Consider the following 7,068-nt stretch of genomic DNA (forward strand, 5'->3'; position numbering starts at 1 on the left):
GTGGTTGTGCAACTGGGAGACAGGCAAGAAAGGTAATGGCAAGCAGGGGCAGGTTGTAATGCCACTGGCTCAAACCGCTACACCAACTGTATATTTGACAGAGGACTGAACTTGGATCCATGAGACAAGGTTCAACTTTGATTTCTGGCTCTCAAAAGATTGTGAAGACTGCTGAAAGAAATCAAAGTTGAACCTTGTCTCATGGATCCAAGTTCAGTACTCCGTCAAATATACAGTTGGCACTCCACTTTTGCAGCTTTGACTTTTGCGCATTTGAATATTCACGGATTTGATTAATGTGTTCTCAACTGACTCTGTTGTCAGTTTCTGCCAAAAGTCACACTGGAGGACCTACAGATTCCTAGCAAAAACACTTCTCTAGGCATTTGTAGGTCCTCCAGCACAATTTCATGGTCAACCTCTGGCAGATCTTGACCACAGAATTGCTGTGGAGGACCTCGAGATTCCTAGAGAGGTTAAAAAAAAGTGTTTTTTTATTTGGCGTTTTCCCACTTTCATGGGGGTCCTTCATCCCTAATCCCAAGGAATTGTGGAGGGTCCACTGTACTATTCTAGCCTTCTTATTCCTGTATTTCTGATTTGTTCATGCCACCATAACCTAAATTCTTAAATCTATGTAGATTGATTCAAAAGTCCACAAAGGTCACAAGAGGAAGTTTTGAAATGACTGCTATTCGAGCTAGAAGGGAGTGAATCTAAAGGTTACTCTATATAGAGTTCTTGCCTTAGAGGTAATGAGATAAGGCACAATTTCTGTTACGCAAGTTAGCACATCAATAAGACTCACCTTTGCTCCACCAGGACTCCTGTTGGTTGTAAAAGCATTATGGAACATCTGTATGGAATAACTGGGACCACACTTCCTGAATGTACTGGTAGAGTGGTGGGCAGGAGGAGGGAAAAGGAGACTTGCTGGTTGCAGCGACAACGTGGAAATAAACTACTTTGTCTTATTTCCATTTTTGCACACAATAACTTAAAATATTGCCTCATTTTCTTTAAAAAGCAGCTGAAAAAGGACAAGAAGAGCCCAATAAAACTCAAGTGTATTAATTTAGTGAAACCGTAGATAAAGTGTGGGGATGAAAGGAAGAGCCTACATTCAATTTCAGAGAAATTCCTGGTGAATAATATGAATAACACACATTTATTAAGAATAATATAAGGTACATATGGTATAAAGAGATGTATTCACATTGAGGACAAAGATCATAATAAGAAAGTATTTTGGTATATTTTAAGGATAAGTTGGGTGCATAAAATATATTATAGTATGGTATTAAGGTATGTTGTTGGAAATATAAAGTGCATGAGTACAAAATGCACTAGTATGGTATTAAGGTATGTTGTTGGAAATATAAAGTGCATGAGTACAAAATGCACAAAGAAACATTTAAGGTTTTTAATAAAAGGGATACAAAATAAAAACTACAGATAAACAAGAGAGGAAAGAAATCAGATGTATGTAAGATAAAGAAGAATGAATGAAGAAAGTTGAAGAAGGGCAAGATAGTAATAAATTAACTGTAGATAAACTATAGGATGATATAATAAGGTGTAGATAGAACAATTACAAGAAGGTAATAGGTAATAAATAATATAAGTAGTGAGGAGAAGATTGTTAGAGATTGGAAGAATAGTAAATATATGTGTAGCTTGATATTCTGAAAGATGGATTTATGTTATATGTGTCAGTTTGTTTTGTTTGTGTTTGTTTTTGATATTAAAATTAATAAAAATTAAAAAAAGAGAAATTCCTGGGGACTGAATTCAAATCTGGGGCAAAGGCAGTAGGGCAAGACCAATAACAGTAACATATTTTAGCTCCAAGCTCTTACTTCTATTATTGCTAGAATAATTTCAGCTTTCTAAAATGAGGGGGGAAATGTGCCAAACTGGTGGAGGAGGTGGCATGCATAAGTGGAAAAGCCCAAAGAGCCAGATTCAGCCCTAGGTCTGAATCTGGCCCCACCTGCACTATCACCACAGCTTAGTGAGAATTCAAGGAAAAAGTTAAAGGGCAAGGGTAGCCTTTCTTTGGTCCATAATACACTATACCATAATATACAGAAAGTGCAGCCCCCAGTCCAGTCTGTGGGGGTCCCTGGACAGGTATTTCTCCAAGCACCCCTCACCCCTCAAGAGATCCATCCCTTTTGAAGAAAGAGAGTGAAAGTGACCAGTCTATATCTTCTAGGACATGGTGCATTTATTTCTTACCTTGCTTCTTTCCTTCCTGGGAAAGGCAAAGGAGAAACAAATGTGGGTGCGCTTAGCTGGCCTTCTGAAAGTCTAGCATGTATGTGGATGCACACAACTCGTGTGCACAAGATTCTCTGGTATGTTTATTTTTTAATTGGACCTTTTACTGGAAGTAAAGGTTCTAACCTCTGTTTGGACAGGAAAGAGCTGAGCTAAATAACTTCATGATTAGAGAGAATAAAATGGTGTGCTTAAATGAAAGATAGTTTATATATTGAAGGAAGATAATCTATATAGTGAATGGAAATATAAATAATTTTGTAATAAATAAATACATACATACATAGATACATACATAAGTGTCTGAGCCTAATGCAGTCTACAGTGGGGACCCCCTCTGCACTGCTATTAGCTGTTTAGAGGAAGGATTAAATAAATATGTAACACATAAATATTACATAAACCAGTGATGGCGAACCTATGGCACGCATGCCAGAGGTGGCACTCAGTGACCTCTCTGTGGGCACACATGATGTCGCCCTAGCACAGAGTCTGCCAGAGTTTCTTACTAGAAAGCCAGAGGGACGTGGCACTTTGCAATAAATAAGTGGGGTCTGGGTTGTAGTTTGGGCACTCGGTCTGTTAAAGGTAAATTTCCAATTTATGGCATCCCTAAGGTGAGGCTGTCATAGAGTTTTCTTGGCAAGATTTGTTCAGAGGAAGTTTAACATTACCTTCCTCTGAGGCTGAGAGAGTGTGACGTGTCCAAGTTCACTCAGTAGGTTTCATGGCTCTGCAAGGAGTTGAACCCTGGTCTCCATAGTCCAACACTCAAACCACTCTCCATTTAAAATATATATTCTGGAGAACTTTTTTGGCTGTACAAGATAAATGAGCCTTTTTGAAAAACTCAGGGAGAAGCAAAAGAACCCCTTGTAAATTCAAGAAAAGAGACAGAGAGCTGAGCAGGATGGGATACTTTAAGGTGTCAAAGGCAATAAACAAATGAGTAAGAGTAATGATAAGAAAAAAGGCTCTTATGTCTGTTCGTAAAAAAGAAAACATGCTTACTATAATAGATTTTTAAAAAAAATGAAATATAATATATTTTTATTTACCTTGCTTGACGGTTGTGTTTGCTGCTTTCAAAAGGTGCCTATGAACTTGTGCGACCTCCACATGGCATAGAATCAATTGATAGATTCAGGGTAATGAATCGTCTTATCTAACTGTGGCTGCCCAAGGGAGATTTGTTAATATACAACATGAACTTGATTGCTACATGTAGCCTTGGTGATAATACCTTTCTGGTTCAAAGAAGGGCACATGTTAAACATTGATTTTTGTGTAAAATTTGTGGTTTTATAGGCCACACCGATGTTATTCTTATACACCTTCAAACATTAGATAGAAAGCCTATGGTGAGTTTGGGAATCGCCAGTACTATGATGGCATGTCTGAAATCAAGAAGTCACATAGCTGTTGGGATTACGTTTTTGCTTTCTTTGTGGCATTCTGCTGAAAGTGGGAAGCTGCTGGTTGTGCCACAGGATGGAAGTCACTGGCTCAGCATGGAAATGGTAATAGAGAAGCTTGCACAAAGAGGGCACGAAATTGTAGTGCTAATACCAGAAAACAACTTGCTTATGAGAACATCTGAGCACTTCACTGTAAGAACGCATTCAGTGCCTTATTCCCAGGAGGAGTTGGACCAAATTTACCGTTCAATAGGTGAGGCTGTCTTCGATGACTCTCCATTCCTGGAGAGGATTTTTGAAATGCAAGCGAATATATCTAGAATGTCAGGCTTATTTGCTTCTGTTTGTAGGAATCTTCTATACGACAAGGAACTAGTCACATTCCTTCAGCAAAGCAAATTTGATGCCATGTTTTCAGACCCTGTGCTGCCTTGTGGGCCAATCCTTGCAGAATATCTGTCCTTGCCTACAGTGTACTTTTTGCGTGGACTTCCATGTTTTCTAGATTACCAAGCAGCTCAGTGTCCAGTCCCCCTTTCTTATATCCCATGGACGTTTACTTCTTTCTCTGATCACATGAGCTTTACCGAACGTGTGAAGAATTTCTTAGTCACACCATTACACCTTTTCGTTTGCCGTTTATTTTTTGAAAACCATGAACACCTTGCTTCTGAGTTTCTGCAGAGGAAGACTACAGTCTTGGAACTTTTCAGTAAAACATCCATCTGGCTATTGAGATATGACTTTGTATTTGAATATCCCAGGCCAGTGATGCCTAACATCTTCTACGTTGGAGGCATTAACTGTGCACAGAAGAAGCCATTATCCAAGGTAACGTCATGTCATAAGATTACATATTTCTTATTTTACAAGATTATTTTTCACTTGTGTTATTATGTATCAAAGGTAGACAACCTTTTTTGGATTGGATGCCACATTGGCTCCTGCAAAAATCCTCCAGGGGCTGAATGAATGGACAGGACTGGTGGTTTCTAGGGTGTTCACTACAAAAAAGATGCTCAGCGTAATTGATACCTATACATTTTTGCAGAAAATATTTGCTGCCTCCCATGTCATAATGAAACAAATATTTTTTTGAAGGGGGGCAGTAAACAAGTGCTATTTTCAGTCATAATATATGCGAAATGTCTCTGAGCAAAACTAATTTTTCCTTCAAGAAGTAAAGTATGCACACACACAAAGCCACAGAGGAGGATTGTTTGACTGCTAAATATGCAAACTTATCCAACGCTGCTAATTTTTAAAAGTCCATGAATGAAGACATCAACTGTCATTCTTTAGCTATGCAGTCTGAACTATTTGCACAATTTTCACTCTTTGTGCAACTTATTAAAAAAATCCTTCTCATTAGTGCAAAAAGCTTTTGTCAAGACCATCATCACTACCAAAACTTCTTATTGTAGCTCCTCAGATGCAATGATGGTTCTGCCCTAAATACCTTAAAGGCACCAGATCCCATCTGTTCTTGGACACTTAACAGGGTCAGCCTTGGTTGGTACTTGGATACAAGACCACCAATGAATACCAGGTGCTGCAGGCTATATTTCAGAGCGAGGAACTGACAAAACTACTTCTGAGTATTTCTTGCCCAAGAAAACTCTATGAAAAATTCATAGGGTCACCATAAAACAGGAGATTTGAAGGCAGACACACACACACAGGGATAAATAACTATGGCCTGTTACAGACTGCCAAAATAAAGCTGCATCAGGTCTCCTTGGAGGTATGCTATTTAAATGATGCATGGGTCCTAAGAGTCCGGAGGTCGTGCCAAAGCCACACTCCATTCCTAAGCACTGGAGTGCAGCTTTGGTGCAGCTTCCGGATTCTTAGGATGCATGCATCATTTAAACAGCATACCTCCAAAGAGACCCGAAGCAGCTTTATTTGCGAAGTCTGTAACAGGCCTATGGTAGTTTTCTCCCCCTGCAGGAGAAAACAAATATTCCTCCCTAGTTCTCCCTACATTCGAATGCCCTGAAGTACTATGGAAGAATTATTCTGTATAAAAAGCCACACACTTTTTTTGCTGCAGGAAACATATTTTTTTCTGCACAGAAAACCTTTTTTTTTTAAAACAAGGCCATGCATTTTTCTTTGCCAAACAATCTGAGTAATGTGTATAGTATAATATGTGGAAAAGAGGGTTGGAAGGGGCCTGAACTCAAGAAACTAGAAGTCTGAGCAATAGAGAACCCACGTTAAACTTAAACAAAGGAGAGAGTTCTGCTTTGAGAACACAGAGATGAAAGACAGGCAAGAGGGGCTTTGAAGGCTGCAATGCTATGAGCTAATGTTGAATGCTATGCTGTAATCTGCTTGGATTCCAAGTGATTAAGTGGAATATAAATAATAATAATAATAATAATAATAATAATAATAATAAGATCACCAGGCAATTACAGGGTGTAGAATGGAGAATTTTAAAAATATATCTGTATATCTATATATAGTAGCAAGAAATATGTTACGCTATTACCTGTATGCAAATATTATTTAGGTGCTCATCCTATACTGATTGAGAGGTAGTGTTATCTAGTTTTGGATAAGATTCTGGAGACCAGGGTTTGATTCTCAGCTTGACCATGGAAACCCACTGGGTGACCTTGGTTGAGTTACACACTCTCAGCTCCAAAACACCTTACAATAGATTCATCTTGGAGTCATCATAAGTGAGAAACAATTTGAAGACATACAACAACAACAACCTATGCTGATAGGCTTATGAGGCAACAAATACTTCCTGGCCTGAAAGGAGGGTCAGGGTGGTCCATTGGACAAACTGTCTGATTCTGTGCTTAATTTTCAAAATGAGATATGCTTATTTCAATGTGGATAAAAGCACTATTGGCATGTCATAGTGTTGTCTGAGTAAATCCCAGTTTACTTAAACCAATTTTTAATAAATTCTCCTTTATGGCCGCTTTATACAATCACTGAACTACACATATATGAAGATAAGATGAACTCTGCTAGCTCAGATTAAAAGTTCATCTTATATGAATATGGTTGTATAACCAGAAGGATCTGAATACTTTATGTCCACAGAAATGTATGGCTTCTAGCCTACCTAATAAAATAATGTGCCAAGCCAAACCTTTAAAGAAAATCAAAATGTCTATAAGTATTATACTTAATACTTAAGTATTAAGTATAAAAATGTATACTTAATACTTAAATGCTTAATGCATATAGGAAAAAAAGGAGTTTTCCAAAATTGTAACATAAGGTCCATAATTTGTGCTTGTTGGAAAAGCAAATAAAAGGTTACCAAAGTGAAACAAACTTGTCTGCTTCTTTTGTTCCTCTGATCAGTCTGAGTTTGTGTGTCAATTACTCTCTCTTA

Source organism: Sceloporus occidentalis, unplaced genomic scaffold (assembly GCF_023333645.1).
Source record: "Sceloporus occidentalis isolate IW3139 unplaced genomic scaffold, rSceOcc1.0.p SCAF_12, whole genome shotgun sequence".
Classification (NCBI taxonomy): Eukaryota; Metazoa; Chordata; class Lepidosauria; order Squamata; family Phrynosomatidae; genus Sceloporus; species Sceloporus occidentalis.